Source organism: Cebus imitator, unplaced genomic scaffold (genome assembly GCF_001604975.1).
Source record: "Cebus imitator isolate Cc_AM_T3 unplaced genomic scaffold, Cebus_imitator-1.0 Scaffold88, whole genome shotgun sequence".
NCBI classification, from domain to species: Eukaryota; Metazoa; Chordata; class Mammalia; order Primates; family Cebidae; genus Cebus; species Cebus imitator.
This window is the reverse complement of record NW_016107403.1, coordinates 3,985,274-4,004,019: the sequence shown is the minus strand read 5'-3', so window position 1 is coordinate 4,004,019 and position 18,746 is coordinate 3,985,274.

Here is an 18,746-nt window from a genome sequence, read left to right as displayed (position 1 = left end):
TTTCATGTATAATGCACAGACATAAGACATGAGAAGGAAGCTGTGGCAGTTGGCAGGTTCCAGATCTTGAATGGATATCATAAAAATTCTATGCTGAAGAAAATCATGAAGGAGTTTTAAAATTATTTTAATGGAAATGATATGATTAGATTTGCAGCAGTGTGGAACATGGGCAACTTTCATGTCTGTTTAGCAAAGGATGTGAGGATAAGATCACAGCCAGGCAAAATAAGAGATTCCTTATTTTGTATGAAAAAATTACAGGAGTCTGAACTAAGTGGACGGCAAAAGAATTCTAGAAAACAGACGTGATAAGATGTCAAAGCTGTAGAATCAACAAAATTTGATGGCCATCAGACGGGGCAAGGTAGGGGACAGTGATGTTAAAAAACAAAAGTGAATTTGTCTTAGGTGACTTGGTGGCTAATGATGTCATTTTACAAACTGACAAATGTGAAAATGCGAAGGTTCTTGCTTTATTTTGTTAGTTTGTTTTACTTATTTCCATTTTAGCATGAATTGTTTCATTTTAACATGAAAGCAAAGATGTCCGACAGAACACTGGAGACAGGTCTGGATTATATGAGAAATAGGTCAGTTGTTATTTGATCAGCAAACATACAGTAGTTGAAGACTGAATAAAGGTGTTTTGAAGAAATTGTGAATTCAAAAGAGAGGAGAAATTGAAAAATATCGATAAATGTTAAATTTTAAAAAATGAAAGGTAAAGGAAATCAGGCAAGGGACACAAAGGTAAGGGAAAAGTAAGGTCCCGCAAAAACTAAAGAAAGAAAGAAACATAAAGCAAGTTGTACAGAAGAAAGGTGGAATTGGATTAAAGAGTTTAGTAGTAACTTCTTTGTGATTAAGTTGATAGAATTGCCATAACCTAATCTGCAACAGTATCTTAATCTAGTGAGAATGGAATGAAATCACTAAGGAGGGCCAGATGATAATTTTGGATATGTTTAAGCTACCTGGATAGTCTTTAAAATCTTTAGAAATGATAGCCAGAGGAAAGTAGCATGTGTCATAGCCAAAAAAAAAAAAAAAAAAGGAAAAATATTCTATGTTTATGGATTGGAAGAAGCAATACAGTTAAAATATCCATACTGCACAAAGTAATCTAGAGATTCAAATCAATATCTATTAAAATACAAATGATTATTCACAGAAATAGAAAAAATGATTATAAAATTTACATGGGACCACAAAAGCACAGAATAGCCAAAGCCATCCTGAGCAAAAATAATAAAACTAGAAGAATTACATTATCTGACTTCAAATTATACTACAGAGCTACACTAAACCAAACAGCATTACACTGGCATAAAAGCAGACTTACAGACCAATGGATCAGAATAGAAAACCCAGACATAAATCCATGCATCTACAGTGAACTCATTTTTTACAAAGGTGCCAAGAATACACTTTGAGGAAAGGACAGTCTTCAGTAAATAGGGCTGAAATAACTGGATATTCATATGCAAAATAATGACACTAGACCACTACCTCTTGCCATAGACAAAAATCAAATCAAAATGGATTAAATAATCAAATCTGAGAGCTCAAGCCATGAAACCACTACAAAAAATGTTGGAGAAGCTTTCCAGAACATTAGACTGGGCAGATTTTTTTTTTAGTAATACCCCATAAGCATAAGCAACCAAAGCAAAAATGGACAAATGGGATCACCTCAAGTTAAAAAGCTTATGCACAGCAAATAAAGCAATCAATAAAGTGGAGAGACAACCGACAGAATAGGAGAGAAATATTTACAAACTATCCATCTAACAAGAAATTAACCAGAATATATAAGGAGCTCAGACAACTCAGTAAGAAAAAAATCTTATATTCTCATTTTAAATAGGGCAAAATTTCTGACTAGGTATTTCTAAAAAGAAGATATACAAATGGCAAGCATGTTTATAATAAGGTGCTCAACATCATAGATCATTAGAGAAATTCAAATAAAAACTGATGAGATATCAATTTATCCCAGTTAAAATGGCTTATATCCAAAAGACAGGCAACAACAAATGCTGTGAGGATGCGGAGAAAAGGGTACCTTCCTGTACTGTTTGTAGGAATGCAAATTAGTACAACCACTATTGAAAACAGTTTGGAGGTTCTTCAAGAAACTAAAATTAGAACTACCACTATGATGCAGCAATCCCACTGCTAGTTATATAGAAAGGAAATCAGTAATCTGGAAATCAAAGAAATATTTGCACCCCCATGTTTACTGCAGCACTATTCAGATTAGCTGAGATTTGGAAGCAACCTAATTATTCATAAAAAGACTCATGGATAATAAAAATTTGGTACATATACACAATGGAGTATTATTCAGCCATAAGAAAGAATGAGATCCAATGGTTTGCAACAACATGGATAAAACTGGAGATAATCACATTAAATGAAATAAGCCAGGCACAGAAAGACAAACTTTGCATGTTGTCACTTATTTGTGGGAGCTAAAAGTTTTAAACAATTGAACTCATGGGGATAAAGAGTAGAATGATGGTTACCAGAGGCTGGGAAAGCTAGTGAAGATGGGAGAATAGAGATGGTTGATACAAAAATATAATTAGAATGAATAAAAACTAGTATGTGATAGCGTAACAGGGTAACTACAGTCAGTTGTTCATTGTACATTTTAAAATAACTAAAAGTATAATCAGATTGTTTGTAACACAAAAAAGGATAAATGATTGAGGTGATGGATATCCCATTTACCCTGATGTAATTATTATGCATTCTGTGCCTATAGCAAAATATGTCATGTACCCCATGAATATGTACACCTACTATGTGCCCAGAAAAATAAAAATAAAGTGTTTAATATTATATATATATATGTGTGGGTGTATGTGTTTGTATGAATTTTCTGCCTGTGTGTGTATGTGTACACACATATATATATTTGTGTGTGTCTATATATGTGTATAAATAATAGGTATATATATGCATGTGTAGATATGCACATACATAATGTGTATATATTTATGGGATACATTAGATACATACATATATATATATATGCATGTGCATACATACACACACATGCAGGCAGAAAATTCACACTTTCTATGTAAGAGAGGGTTATAGTAGCAATCCAGTTGAAACACAAAGTTAAATAACATTTTGGGGGTTATATTTCTATTAATACAAGCATTTGATTTTTCTTTGGAGACTGTTTTATCAGAAGTAACAAATGGAGGCTTGGCTAATGGAGTTTTGAATGTGATATTTATCTTACCTCATTTCTAGCTCTTGGTACCTATTAGACATGTGAAATCATGTTACTTTACATGTTTTTCCTGAATAAATTGACACCGACTTTAATAAGGGACCCAAAACAGGTAATTGTGTATTTCTATTTGTTACAGGTACAACTACCCATTTAAATGAAGTCTTCCTTAGAAGGTGAATACTAGTATGATACTCTTTCGAAATGTCTTACAATACTGCCTGCTATAGTTTCTATAATCAAAGCTCCAATGTATATATATATTTTAAAAAGATGATTTTAAAAAAATCAAAAAACAACAGATGCTGGTGAGGCTACAGAGAAAAGGAAATGCTTATACCTTTAGCGGGAATGTAAATTAGCTCAGCCACTGTGGAAAGGAGTTTGGAGGTTTCTCAAACAACTTAAAACAGAGCTACCATTTGACCCAGAAAACCCATTACTGAATACATAAAAACGTTCTTCAACTAAAAGAAATCGTTCAACCAAAAAGACACATGCACTTATATATTCATCACAGCATTATTCAAAATATCAAAGACATGGAATCAACCTAGGTTCCCATCAATAGTAGATTGAATAAAGAAAATATGGTACATAAATACCATGGAATACTACACAGCCATAAAAAATAACAAATCATGTCCTTGGCAGCAACATGGATGCAGCTGAAGGCTATCATCTTAAGTGAATTAGCACAGAAGAGAAAACCAAATACCACTTGTTATCACTTGCAAGTGGGAGCTAGACGTTGCATACTCATGGACATAAAGATAACAAAAATCAACACTGGGGACAACCAGAGGATGGAAGGAGAGAGAGGGGCAAAGGTTGAAAACTAACTACTGGGTACTATTCTTACTACCAGGGCAATAGGATCAACCTACCCTACACTTCACAATCAGGCAATGTAGCTGTGTAGCAAACCTGCATATATACCCCCAGAATCTAAAATAAAAATTGAAATTTCAGAACTCTTTCAATTAAACAATGTTATTTATTCCACTCATTCCTCAGATCCTAACATAGTTGATGATGTTGGAGGTATTTCAAAGTTGGCATAGCTAGTATAATTTCTGTGAAAGTTTCAATGAGTGATTAAAACATGAGGATCCTTAGAAAAGCCATTCTCCCTTCTCTTAAAAAAATTGTTTATATCCACAAAGGACTTCTCAAAAGAAGACTTCTCAAACATTACCATTTTATGAGTAAAGATAAGTAAAATCACTACATTCAAGTGTAAGTAACATGCATAAGAAAATTCTCATTAAAAATTTTCTAGGGCCTTTTCATTTAGTTCAATAACACTCAAAAGGCAATAGCGATAAACTTGAAAGTTGGCAGTAGTGGAATATTCCTCCATATAACATGCAGCCAATACTGAAGAAAACTGCTGCCATATTTCTAAGTTGTTAACCTTTACAATGAGATATATATTTTTATGCATAAATAAAAATGTTCTCTACTTTAATGTGAACTTAAGTCGGAAATGCTAATCAAATAAAGAAATCCAAATTAAGTTATATTGGTCAAAGCTGCTTCATTTTATCCTTTGTGCATTTGCCTTTAAGTTACATTCTGGAAAAATAATCATAAGAAATGTTTGAATCTCTTGTATTGATTGTAATAATGGAATTCTATTACATGAAAACAGGTGAAGGTATTAGTTAAGGCAGAAACCTTTTTCTTAGAAGCGTGCTATAGAACCCTAATGCTCTTAAATACCTTCAAAAATCTTAATCTATATCTGGATTCCTTCATTAAAGTTTCCCATTTTTCACTGTGGTTCTAGAAAATTCCTTTAACCAAAGTAATCCCCAATTTTTTTTTTTATCTTTAAGTTGTGGAATACATGTGCTGAATGTGCAGGTTTATTACATAGGTATACATGTGCCATGGTGATTTGCTGCACCCACTGACCCATCATCTAGCTTTTATGCTCTGCATGCATTAGGTATTTGTCCTAATGCTCTCCTTCCCCTTTCCCCTCGCCCCCCAGTAGGCCCTGGTGTGTGATGTTCCCCTCCCTGTGTCCATGTGTTCCCATTGCTCAGTTCCCACTTATGAGTGAGAACATGCAGTGTTTGGTTTTCTGTTTCTGTGTTATTTTGCTTAGGATGATGGATTCCAGCTTCATCCATGTCTGTGCAAACAACATGAACTCATTATTTTTATGGCTGCAGAGTATTCTATGGTGTATATGTGCCACATTTGCCTTATATAGTCTATCATTAATGGGTATTTAGGTTGGTTACATGTGTTTGCTATTGTAAATGGTACTACAATAAACATATATGTGCATATGTCTTTGTAGTAGAATGATTTATAATCCTTTGGGTATATACCCAGTAATGGGATTGCTGGGTCAAATGGTATTTGTGGTACTAGATCCTTGAAGAATTGCCACACTGTCTTCTGCAATGGTTGAACTAATTTACATTCCCACCAACAGTGTAAAAGCAATTCTATTTCTTGCATCCTTGCCCAGCATCTGTTGTTTCCAGACTTCTTAATGATTGCCATTCTATCTGGCATGAGACGGTATCTCATTGTGGTTTTGATTTGCATTTCTTTAATGATCAGTGATGATGAGCTTTTTTCATATGTTTGTTGGCCACATACATGTTTTCTTATGAAAAGTGCCTGTTCATTTCCTTTGCCCACTTTTTGATGGGATTGTTTGTTTTTCTCTTTTAAATTTCTTTAAGTTCCTTGTAGATTCTACAACCATCTGATCTTCAACAAATTTTACAAAAACAAGTAACAGGAAAATGATTCCTTATTTAACAAATGGTGCTGGAAAAACTGGCTAGTCATATGCAGAAAACAGAAATTAAACCCCTTCCTTACACCATATACAAAAATTAATTCAAGATGAATTAAAGACTTAAATGTAAACCTAAATATATAAAAAAAACCTGGAAGAAAGCCTAGGCAATACCATTCAGGACCTAGGCATGGGCAAAGACTTCATGACTAAAACACCAAAAGTAATTGCAACAAAAGCCAAAATTGACAAATCAGATCTAGTTAAACTAAAGAGCTTCTGCACAGCAAAAGAAACTAGCATCAGAGTGAATAGGCAACCTACAGAATGGGAGAAAATTTTTATAATTTATCTATCTGACAAAGGTCAAATATCCCAAATGCTTTTATCCACTCATTTCTGTGTAAGAGCATTTACATATAATTGGTTACATAAGTTGACCCAATTCCCTCCCAAGAGTTAGATTTTCATAAATGATTTCAAAATGTAATCTCCCCTTAAGAAAACCTCTCCCATATTTATCAAGATAGGATGGAGTGCTTCTCATCATATATAGATACAGCACATTTGTAGCTAAACTCTATGAACTTTCTCAGTTTATGTACTTACCTTGATTAAAATCTTCCCTTATAAATAATTCATCTCCAGTTTTATTTTGATAGTCTTTTGTCCCATTCATATTACCCCTATGGTTAAACATGTGAGTTTGAAGGCAGCCAGGGGATATAATTTAGTTTTGTCACTAATGTTTTCTGAGCATATGACTTGATTCTTTGAGGCTTAACTTATGCATGTGTATTAAATAAACAATAATAATATTAATTACAAGGTATTCTTATAAATATTATATAACATAAATAATGTAAAACAGATACATTAGAATAATACATTGAAAGAATTTAGTATGTGTTAACTATTCTCATTCTCAATAATGTAATTATTCTGCTGTTTTTGCATCTCTTTAAGCAACGTAAAATGAAATGAAATAGAGCAAAATAAGCATGGGGTTTTAAGTTAAACAGCCCTGAAATATTGACCTGCCTCATACCTTATTCGCTGTGTGACTTTAGGTTAGTGTTCTAACCTCTTTAAGTCACATAGTAGTGATTCAATGACATGATGTGTATATAGCAGCTGACATGAATTGTGTCCTTATCAAATGCCTGTTGAATAAATATATGACTTACATGATGATGTACATTTCAATGTTGGCCTTAACAGTTTCAAAATGATCTTTATTAAATAGCATAGGTTTATTTATTACATACAAACAGTATACTATGGAAGGCACTAAGAATTATTTCAAACAGGGCTGGTAAAGAACATTATGTACCCATGTGGTATATAATATAATACTGCATGCTATTGAGTTGGTTAATAATTCTCTGGAAACAGTAACATGTGTCTTTGCTCAGGTCTAAATTATAATTCATATATATATGAGTATGCCTAGAAAACTGATGGGGCAGGCTCTCTCAAAATCAATCTCCATAATGCCTTGTCTTTCCCTCTATAAGCCTATCAAGACACTGAGAGCAGGGATGGGTGTGGCCACAAGAGCAAAAAGTCAAGACTAAGATACTAAGAGAAAGCATTCAGGGTCAGCAATGAGAATACACGCAAGGTGGACTTTGAAATAAGCACTATGGAAACAGAGACTTTGTAAGTGGCAAGGCTAAAAAGGATCCATGTGTCCAGGTTGAGGGCCAGGATATAGTCACTGGACAAAGATTTGCAGTGTCATCTGAAGAAAACTTAATTTGGTGTTTACATATTAGTTACTCAACCGCAATAATCAAAACAATGATAGTTAATTCTAATGTTTACCAGATAAAATACGCTTTTCTATAATCAAGTTCTCATTACCTATTGGCTTCTCAGGGGTTGGTCTTTAAGTTAATTTTATAAAGGCATTAGAATATGCATTATGACACTAAATGCATTAATAAATTATTTCTGTTTTTAGGCACATGATTTCTCCAGTGGTTTCTATTATTTTCCAAAATCATGTAGTAATAAAAATAACCCATAAATAAAAAGTGAAACAACACTTTTGATTGTACATGTGTGATTTTGAAACTCGATTATAAGAGTTATTGGTCCATAGATCTTTTTTTTTAGTTCATAAAATGTGCTTATTTAACCCAATCTTGGAATCTCTGACAATTGCAAGCATGAAGTTATTATATTGGATTAAAATCCAATTAAACTACATCTCTTCCTCCAGAAACTCTCAGAGAAACAAGAAACATCTCTTGAATAGAGGTTATTTCCAGATTTGATTTTAAACAATATATTTGCAATAGAATTATGTAGAGAATATGATGGAAAATAATTAATTGATAAACAAAATTTAAACACAGCAGTGTTATTTCCAGAAATAGATAAGATGATGCACACATGCCCAACAGCTTTTCAAATGAAAGTAGATGGAATTCTCTTGCCACTTGACATTAACATTTCAATAGCAAATGTATCTGGCTACATTCCAAACTGAGTAATTATATTTAGTCCAGAGCATAGACATTCGATGCCTCAAAATACTCCAATCTAACTTTGTGGCAGGCAGGGGGATCAAAAACCTAGGTCCAGTACATTCTAGCACACTTTTGGTTCTTGGAATTGGTTATCAGGTATGAAGCTTAATAACTCCAGAAGCTCCTTTAGATATCTTGCTAATTCAGCATCAAGAGAAAGTATGGCTGAATTGTTTTCAATCACTCAATCAATTTTGGCATGTTTACTTGTTTAATATACAGTATTGAAGAAAGATTAATAGAATTGGGGGCTAAGATTAAGAAATGAGAATTAGAAAAAATAAATCTCTAAGAGGGTGTGCCAGAGAAAGTGAAGAAGTAATTCATCCACCTCAAGCCTTGGTCACATACTTAAGAGAAAATGGCCACCATTTTCTATTATACATACAGCAGCTATCATTGCTACAGCTTGCCCTATTATAAGCTGGACAGAGGGTGGCTAAGGAGCAAATTCTGCCTGAGTTGCTCTGCACAGAGTGGCAGCCCACTAACAAGCTCTTTCGGAGAGCTCAGTGAGCACGGAAAAGGCAGGCTCCTGGGTCCTATTGTATTATTGTGAATTCATTACACATTCTGGAAGTATGAGGGAACAATGTAATTTGTGAGGTGATGCCCCTTTGCCCTCATATATGTGGGTTCTTGCACTAAGCCTCCACTGCAGAAGATAATCTATGTAACCCCTAGAAACATTAATGTGCTTGATCTCTTATAAGAGACCAGCACAGCAATATAAGCATCCAGATTCAGAAACCGTTGCATTATGATATGCCATTGTAAAATCAGGCTGAATTTAAAACAGAGTTTTTAAAATTAAGGACTGTTTCAGTAAAAATGTAGTTCAGTTTTGAAGAGAAATTTATACTTTATAGAACACTACATATAGATGTTATCTTATTTAAACTTCAAAATAGCCCCAATAAAAAATAGATATTATATTTAATTTAAAGACAAAGAAATTTAACCCCATAAAGACTGAGAGGTAGGTGGTTTTTTTCTATTTATTAGAAAGGAAGAGTTAGATTGGCAAACAGGTATACTGAATTTGATTCCAGTTGTATGCACATGGGCATACCATATACTCTTCTTTGAAACAGGCCTCATTATGTGGTGTTATTCAATTGAATGTCTACTACTCATAAATGATTCACCATCACAATAAACATTGTTATGTAATTGATAAGGGTTAGAAGCCCAGGTAAAATTATTTTAGCTTAAAGAGATTTTGTATTTTAATTTTTGGATCAAATCTGCAAGGCTATTATGGGAAGACAAATTCCATTTGATTTGCAGAATTCCATTTAAAACAAGAACTGGACTACTTTGTGAACAGTAGTAAAAAGACATATTTGATGCAATCAAACCATGTCTATATATGAGGTGATTTTAATCTCATGGCTCTCTTTTTAAAAAAAAAAAACAACATTTTTATATATTTAGAGGGTACAAGTGCAGGTTTCTTATAGGCATATATAGCCTAGCGGTGAAGTCTAGACTTTTAGTGTACCCATCACCTGAATAGTGAACATTGTCACCAATTGGACTCTCTTTTTCAAATAAGAATAAAGTTAAGAATAATAGTAGTGAATAACACTGAAGGAATGCTTTTATATCAGGCATTATTCTAAGCAACTTATGTATATTAATTTTCTGAAACCTTACAATAACCATATGAAGAAGAAACAATTATTTTCCTTTTATACCATAAAACTGAGAAACTGAGACACAGGGCCTAGACTAGAATAACTTCTTAAGGATTGCATAGCAAGACAGGCTGTCTCCAGGCAGGCTGTCTCCAGAATACATGCATTTAAGGAAGAAACTATACTATCTCCTACAAGAGAAGGATTATGTCATGAAGAGGAGCTGGAGTCACACAGTCAAGTGGATTCCTGGCTCCATTGCTGCCCAGCTGTGTTACCCTGAACAAGATGTTTACCTCATTTCTGCCATGGTTTATTCATCTGTAAAATGGAGATGCTGGTAAAGCCTTTTCCCTAGGATCATTAGAAGGCTCAAGTGAGACGGTGCAAGTAAAGTCTACTTTCTTGCATATTAAGTAATCAACAAGTAATAACTGTAGAAGAACAGCATAAATTGTACTTTAAAAGTAATCTACTCTAAGCCCTTAATTTTAAAAGGAAGATGAGAAAACTGAATTCTAAAAGGGCTAAGTGACTGATTTTATATCATTTTGTCAGTGTCAGAATGGCAAGTGGAAGCCAGGCCTCTCAATCCTTCTAGGGTTCTTAGAACCAAAAAGTAGTAAAAAATTTTATCTCATGTGTCATTTCTTCCATTAAAAAGAAATTATTATCAAAATATTTTAATCATTTTCCTCTGTTTAAAGATGCGTTTACTGATGGTGACTGTCACTGGAATATCTTTTTCGTCTTGTCTGTATAACTATTTGCAAGTAAACTGTAAAAATGTTTCTTCTATCAAATGTTGATAATAAATAAATTGCCTTGAAAAAAATAAATAGCAAGCAAAATACCAAATTTTGTGTTTTTAAGGCAATAAATTCAAGGAGGAATCATTTTTCTTGCTTTGCAGAGTTAAGATGTCTGCTTATTTATATGTTTGACAGCAGTCATGGCTTGAAGTAAATTCAAGAACTAACAGGTCAGGAGATCCACAAAATATTATAAAATATAAAAACAAGCCCAAGCAAATACAAAGTAAACTCTGAAAGCAAGAAAACCTTCAACTTTGGCTTACTTGTCCATCAGAAAAATCCCTAAGCCAATCACATGGCCCATTTGACCACGACAATGAGCATACAAGCTGTCAAACTGATCGTGCTGTCTTAACTTATGGCTTTCGAATAAAGCAGTCCCTGATGCCAGAGCTGCTACTGGTAGGGCAAGGATTGTAATGAACTTTGTCATATTTGATAGTTTTATATGGGTACCATAAGTAATCCAAAAAATACAAGTTATCTAAAGGCAGGAGTCTTAAAAATCTTAAAAATCTTCTCATATTCTCTAACATAGAATTAAGTAAAGAGATTTTTTAAAAAGAAGAAAAATAACATAGCTTAATTGAATTGAAATATGGTTCCTAAGACTATTAACATCAAGCAAGTGTAAATGTATTTGTTCATTTGATATTATAGCATCACTACCTTTCAGTAGTAAAATCTACAGATAGACTAACAAAAGGTACAAGCATAAATGAAGATTAAATGCAATGATGAGCCAGCTTTATGCAAAATGACAGCCAAATTCTCCCTGCACTCAGCCTATGATGGAGGTACTTTAAGTTTTCATTCTTTCATTTTTTAAAATCTAAATAATAGATGCCACTTAAAAATGAGCCTCAACCATATTTTTAATCTTTTTCAAGCTGACTCAGTTGTAAAGTTGCAGCAGCAGAAACTCTGAACTTTAGCCTAGAAAGAAAAGAATCACAGGTTAGCAGTCTAAGATACCAGCAGTGTTTTGATGAGGTTTTTCTTAATAGCACATTATTTTAAACTCATGGTAGTATAACAAATTGACAAGTAGAAGAAATCTAGTAAAAAGTTTAAGGAGATACTTTAAATTTTACTTGGGCAAATACAAAATAGGCAAAATTCTAACAGTGAAGAGACTACGTACAGATGCTCCCTTTATTTTCCTAGTTATTAAGTATCTATACACTGAGCTGAAGAAAAGAAAGACTTAATAATATATACAAAAAAAGACAAAAGCTGGTAGAAAAATGCAAATAATACATAAAAACCAGTAATAGCTATGATCAATATGGTTCTATTTTCTATCTCTCCTTTTCTTTCTTTTCATCTATCTTGCTATAATTTTGTTTATCCACTGAAATGCACCAATCTCTTCCAGAATACAGTATATTACACATTTAAAATAAGAAAACAAAAAAACACATATAATCAAATTGAAAAACACACTTAATATGTGTTGGTTTCTTAAGCTTAATGTAATTCAGAAAACTTTTACAAAGCATCTATTAGCATCTACTGGTAATACTTTCATTGATATAAGTATATATGCAGACACATATACCTAAGTGTATAGCTCAATAACTTTTTATGAAATAGACATCTCTGTAACATCATCAATATCAAGAAAAAAAGACATTATCAGCACCATGGAAAGCACTTCTGTGCTGTCTTCAGTTTCTATCCTACCAATAGAGCGAGCTGCCTTGACTTCTATCATAGTACATCAAGTTAGCCTGTTTTCATACATTATAAAGTGAAATCATAACATATGTATTCTTCTGTGACTTATTTCATTCAAATGTTTATTTATGTGACTATATTTAAACCTCCTTCAGTATGTAAACTCATAATAATATTCATAAATTCCTTGAAAAAAATTACTATGTAGCTAATTTGTCTATTTTAAAATTGGGTTGTCTTTTTGTTTTTGGATTTTTTTTTGAATTCTTTGTATATCCTAGATATAATTTTCTAAAAAGCAGTAAAGAATTTTCTCATGTGTCATTTTTTCCATTAAAAAGATTTGGAAATATTATCTCCCATAATGTAAGTTGTCTTTTAACTTTTTTGATGGTATTCTTTGGATAAAAAATTTAAATTTTGATGACGTAAATTTATGTATTTTAATTTTCTGTCTTTTTTGTTGTTGCTCAAGTTTTTGGAGTCATATTTCAGAGCCTTTTGCTAAATCCAAGGACACAATGATTTACTCCTATATTTTATTATCATATTTTTATAATTTTGGTTCCTACATTTATGTCTTTGACTATTTTCAGTTAATATGTATATATGGTGTGAGGTAAGGTCCAACTTCATTTATTTGCATATGGCTACCCAGTTGTATTAGTACTATTTGTTGAAAATACTATTTTTCTCTCCAATGAATTGTCTTGGCACAGCTGTTAAAAATTATTTGAATAGATGCATGTATGGGTTTATATCTGGACTCAATTTTATTCCATTAATCTATATGTCTATTCTTCATCAAGTACTCCACTCTCTTGCCTACCATGGCTTTGTAGTGAAATCAATAAGTTTAAGTCCTTCTAACTTTTTCTTTTTCAAGTTTATTTTGACAATTTTGGATTTTTTGTAATTCCATATGAAATTTACAATCATCTTATCAATTGGCACAAAGAAGTCATCTAGAATTCTGACAGGGATTATACTGACTTTATAGATTAATTTGGTGAGTATTATCTTAACAATGTTTAAGTCTTCAAATTCATGCACATAGATTATTTTCCATTTATTTAGATCTTCTTTAATGTAGTTCAACAATGGCTTGTAATCTTCAGAGTATAAGCTTTGTACTTCTTTTGTTATATTTATTTCTATGTTATTTTTAAATTGCTATAGTAAATAGAATTGTTTTCTCATTTTATTTTTAGATTGTTTCTTGTAAGTATGAAAGTACAACTGAATTTTATATAATAATTTTGTATTCTGATACCATGCAAAACCTATTTATTAGTTTAATAGCTACTTACTGGATCTTTCAGGATTTTCTATATACAAATTTATGTTATTTGCAAATAGAATTTTTTTTCTTTTCAATCGATACCTTTTATTTATTTCTCTTGTCTATTCGCTCAAGCTAAAATCTCCTGTACTAATAGAAGCATTTAGAGTGCACATTCTTGTCTTGTTCTTAATCTTAGGAGGAAAGCATACAATCTCTCACCATTAAATATGTTAGCTGTGGAATGTTAGTTTTAGGCACCTTTTATGAAATCGAGAATGTTTCCTTCTGTTCCTAGTTTATTCAGTATGCATTATCATGAAAGCATTGTAGATTTGTTAAATTCTCTATTTAGATGATCATGTAAATGCTGTCTTTTATTCTGTAGAGATAACGTATTATGTTAATTGATTTTCAGATGTTAGACCAATATTACCTTCCTGGAATAAATAACAATTGGTCATGATTTGTAATTATTATTTGTTGCTGGTTTGGGTTTGTAGTATTTTGTTGAGTGAGTATTTTTACATGTATATTCATAAAAAAGTATCAGTCTATATAGTCTTCCTATCTTGTGATACCTTTGTCTGGTTTTCAAATCAAGGTAACACTGGCCCTATAAAATGAGTTAGAAAGTGCCTCCACTCGTATATTTTGCAGGAGTTTGTGAAGAATCATTATTAATTTATAATTAATTGACAATCAATATTTTATGAAATAGAGTTTGGGAAATTGTTTTTGACAAGCTTCTCTCTCAATAGAATAAAAATACCAACATTTTAATTTTTTATCTTGGTCTCTCTTTTGATTTCTTTTTAACAGTTTTAGAAAGTAGTTTTGAAGACTATAACTAGAATTACTTTTTGCTTTCAACTTCAATTTTCTGGTCGCCAAATATATAGAATGCTGAAGTATGCTAGAAACAATTCACGGATTGAGACTCAAGATAATAACTAGGTATGAGCTCTTGATAAATTTATTAAGAGATATAATCATTTCTTGATAGACATTATATCTTGATATGTAATTGGTATATAATTATATCTTGATAGATTTTATTATTTTTCTGTGTGTGTGTGTGTGTGTGTGTGTGCACATGTGTGTGCTTTATGAACATAAACCAAAGTTACAGTGAATGGGTCAGAATATCTTCTAGAAAGCGATAACCAGAAACATGCCAGTAAAACAAATTAAACTTATTGGACACTAAAGGGAAAGAGAATGTACACCATGGGGGATAATGGGGTGTGTTGGTAAAAGGGTATCAGAAATGACTTACACATTCTGCCTTTTGTTAGGTGATTTGGGGGAGGGTTCAAACACGTAAGGCTTTTGTATGCATTGAATGTTATCAGGAAATGTACATGATTTTAAGATCAAGTAACAATAAACCTTATTGGAAGAAGAGAAGATTAGAGCAACTTTAAAGCTGTAATTGGTAAAGAGCAGTCACTCATTTTAGTTGGAAAGGGACGATGTTTGATATTTTAGGGTTTGTACAATAATGTGGTCTTTCACTTTCCTTAGTCAACATCATGGATTGCTGTTGGGTTTTGTCCCACTTCGTCATAGTCACAGAGTGACGTTGTCTGAAACAGACATTTTGTGAAATTGCTCATGTTTAACAAGGGCAAACCATGACTTACTGAAGGTGCTGGCAGAGCTCTTAAAAATACCAAAAAAGGCCTCTCTATTAAAGTCAAGCAAGTGGATTTTATCAGATGATTTTCTCTTTCTTGTCAATGAACTATATTTTAAAAAAGCACATTTGACATAAAATCTAGAGAGGTTAATTAAAATGGAAACAAAAAGCCACGATAATGTAATTAAACTTAAAATGTTACATTCTGTATATCAAAACAAAGAAACTCTATGTGACTGTTTTTCCCTTGCAATTGTCGAAAATAAAAGATATGTAAAGCACCATAGAATCTAGCAGAAGAGGTTGGGAAAAAAATGTATAATAAAACTCTGACTAGATCTCATGTTTACACAAACAATCAATACAATAAAACATGTGGTCTAATGATTACAATCCCACATGACAAATAATTTGTCATTGAAAAAGCAATCACTTTCTAATAATATGACAAATATTTCCAAATCTCAAAGTCAGCAGTAAAGTTTGAGGACCTCTATTTATATTCAAATCATTCACTAGGTTCTACACTATCAATTTACCAACTTTCATGTTAACCTCAGAGATTTAAAGGACACTCTTTGGAGTAAATCAGCTGTTTGTCCTTCAGAGCAGTGAATTCAACTTAAATGCACACTCAGGGTGAGATCCACTTTTATAACAGAGCCAGTGTTTTATAATTTGCATGTTCCTTTACTCACGAAGATTCCCTTTTTTAAAGGTATTTTATTATTTCTATTCATCTTATACTATTAAAATAACCTGGCATTGGCATCACTGATTAAATGGAAATATAATAAATTCATTGAGGTTCCTTGTGCTGTTTCTGAATTTTATTATATCCATAAAATTGTCAGTGAATTTTTGTTTATCTATTATTTTAACTTATTAATGTAAACCAATGTTTTTAGAGTTATTTGGCATACAAAAAATAATGTTGTCTCCTGCAACTTTAACCAGAGCAAAAAGGGCCAGATTATTCTGACACCATTTCAAAAACATGGGTCTGCCTCATAAAACACACTGATCAATAACTTGTGAGTAGAATTTCTCCATCCAGTGAACTTGAACAGACAAACCTAAAATAAGGTTAATTGGGGCGAAATATATTGTGAAGTTTCTGGTGAGCGGGATTCATATGAAAAAGGATGAAGCTCAGAGGGAAGTAAATTACTCATTCTCTTCTCCGTGTTAAATTTGATTTCTGAAATGACAAAAATCAGCCAAGTATCTAAGACCCATCTCAGAATCCTAAAACAGAGATGATCCTAAAACTGAGTCTGGGTAGAGGATTTTTTGCACCAATTAAAGCTTCCATCATTTCAGATTTAGAACTCAAATTACAATCTTGCTTACACACATGAGCTTAGGTAGGTAAGATAAATGTGTGACTTTATATAAGAATGTATGAAGTGGTAGGGTTGTTGTGAACATTCTCTCTCTAATGAAATTCCCCTTCACACATTTCTTAAATTCTGGACCAGACAAATTATATAGATATAATTCAACTCATGGAAGACTAGTTTGCCACTCATGTTTAGATAGACCAGTGGACACTAAAATACAATATGAAAAATGATTATTACAAATTTATAAAGTTTAGCATAAGCACAGCAATTTGAAAGTTAACTGTGTTTACTTCAATTGTGTTCAGACTGACTCATAGGCTTCCCTTTGTCAGTCCTTAAACATTTTCCACAATACCTTTCTACCTAGCTTAAGCTATTAAACCTTAAGCCTGCTTTATCAACTCTGGATTGGGAAACACTCCAATCAAAAATAAATCCAAGAGCACTTCTGTTAAATTTTGCTTTAAGTTTAATCTGCTGTTTTAGATAAAACTTATGATCTAATGTTTTACAGGAACACTAAACTTCAATTTTTAGGATGAGATTATATCTCTGAGTATTCTATTCTGCTCCACAGAATATACATATGTATTATATCATATATATATTTGCCAACATGTTTGAGTTAATGTTATTAAGTCAATATCACACAGTATGTATATTTTCTTATATTTCTTAGTTCTATTAGGCCAAATACCTCTGCTTTACTCCTATTATTTAAAATGAGTTTATTCATGAATTGTTCTTCCAAATAAGTTGTAGATTAAGTTTTTTAAGCTTTTCTAAATATAAAATTTGAAATGTCATTGGATTGCATCAAGGTTATAGATTAATTTAAGAACAACTGATTCATTTATAAGAGTAAATCATTCCTTCTAAAAACATGAAATGCCTCTTACAAATTAAGATCTTCTTTTATACTCTTAATTTTATAGCTTTTCCCCCATAATGTATGTATGATAAGCTAAGTTATTGTAAGACTTAAAGTTTTAGTTGCTAGTGCGATAGTGTCCTATTTTGTATTATATTTTCTAGGTGATGTCAAGAACTCTGCAGGGTCTGAGATTCTTACCTGACATGCAAGCTAATAAGTTAGCCTATCACAGTTTCATGGATGCTTGCAGAAGACACATGACTCTCATGTGTCATGTCTCTTTGTTCAGAGACAAAAAACAATTCATTACACACAGGGATAACATTAGCCAGAATAACAGTTTTTTTCACTCATTTTTTGAAGCCTAGTTTCCGTGAGGAAATGTGAAGAAGGCTAGATGATCCCTGCACATGCAGTGGGGGAAAAGGGAGCTTTCAGGAGATAAAACCTCAGCTTAGAGACATCAAACCTTTTATAATCAAAAGCTGGCAAATCATTTTCTTACTCTGAACACCAACATCCTCGATATGTGTATGAAAGTGTTGTAGGCAATGATATCCCTTCAGTTGGTAATTGTTTGGAAAAAGTATACAGAAATGCTGTTGCCTTTTATAGTCATGACTTGTGTCCAGACAACTCACAGGACTCTCATTTATTCTTTTTGTTTGAATGTTTCTTTTTGTTTTGTTTTCCTTAGGTAGATAAATAAATATCTGCATATAATGATATTTAGATATTTTCATTTCTAATCCTTGCACTTCTTAATTATTTTTCTTTCTGTTACAATTAGGCAGGACTTCCAGTACTATGTTAAATATTTCTTTGTTCCCAATATTAAAAGAAGTATGTCTAAATTTCCTTGTCAAGTATACTGTTTACTATTGGCTTTAGTGTACAATTTTATCAAGTT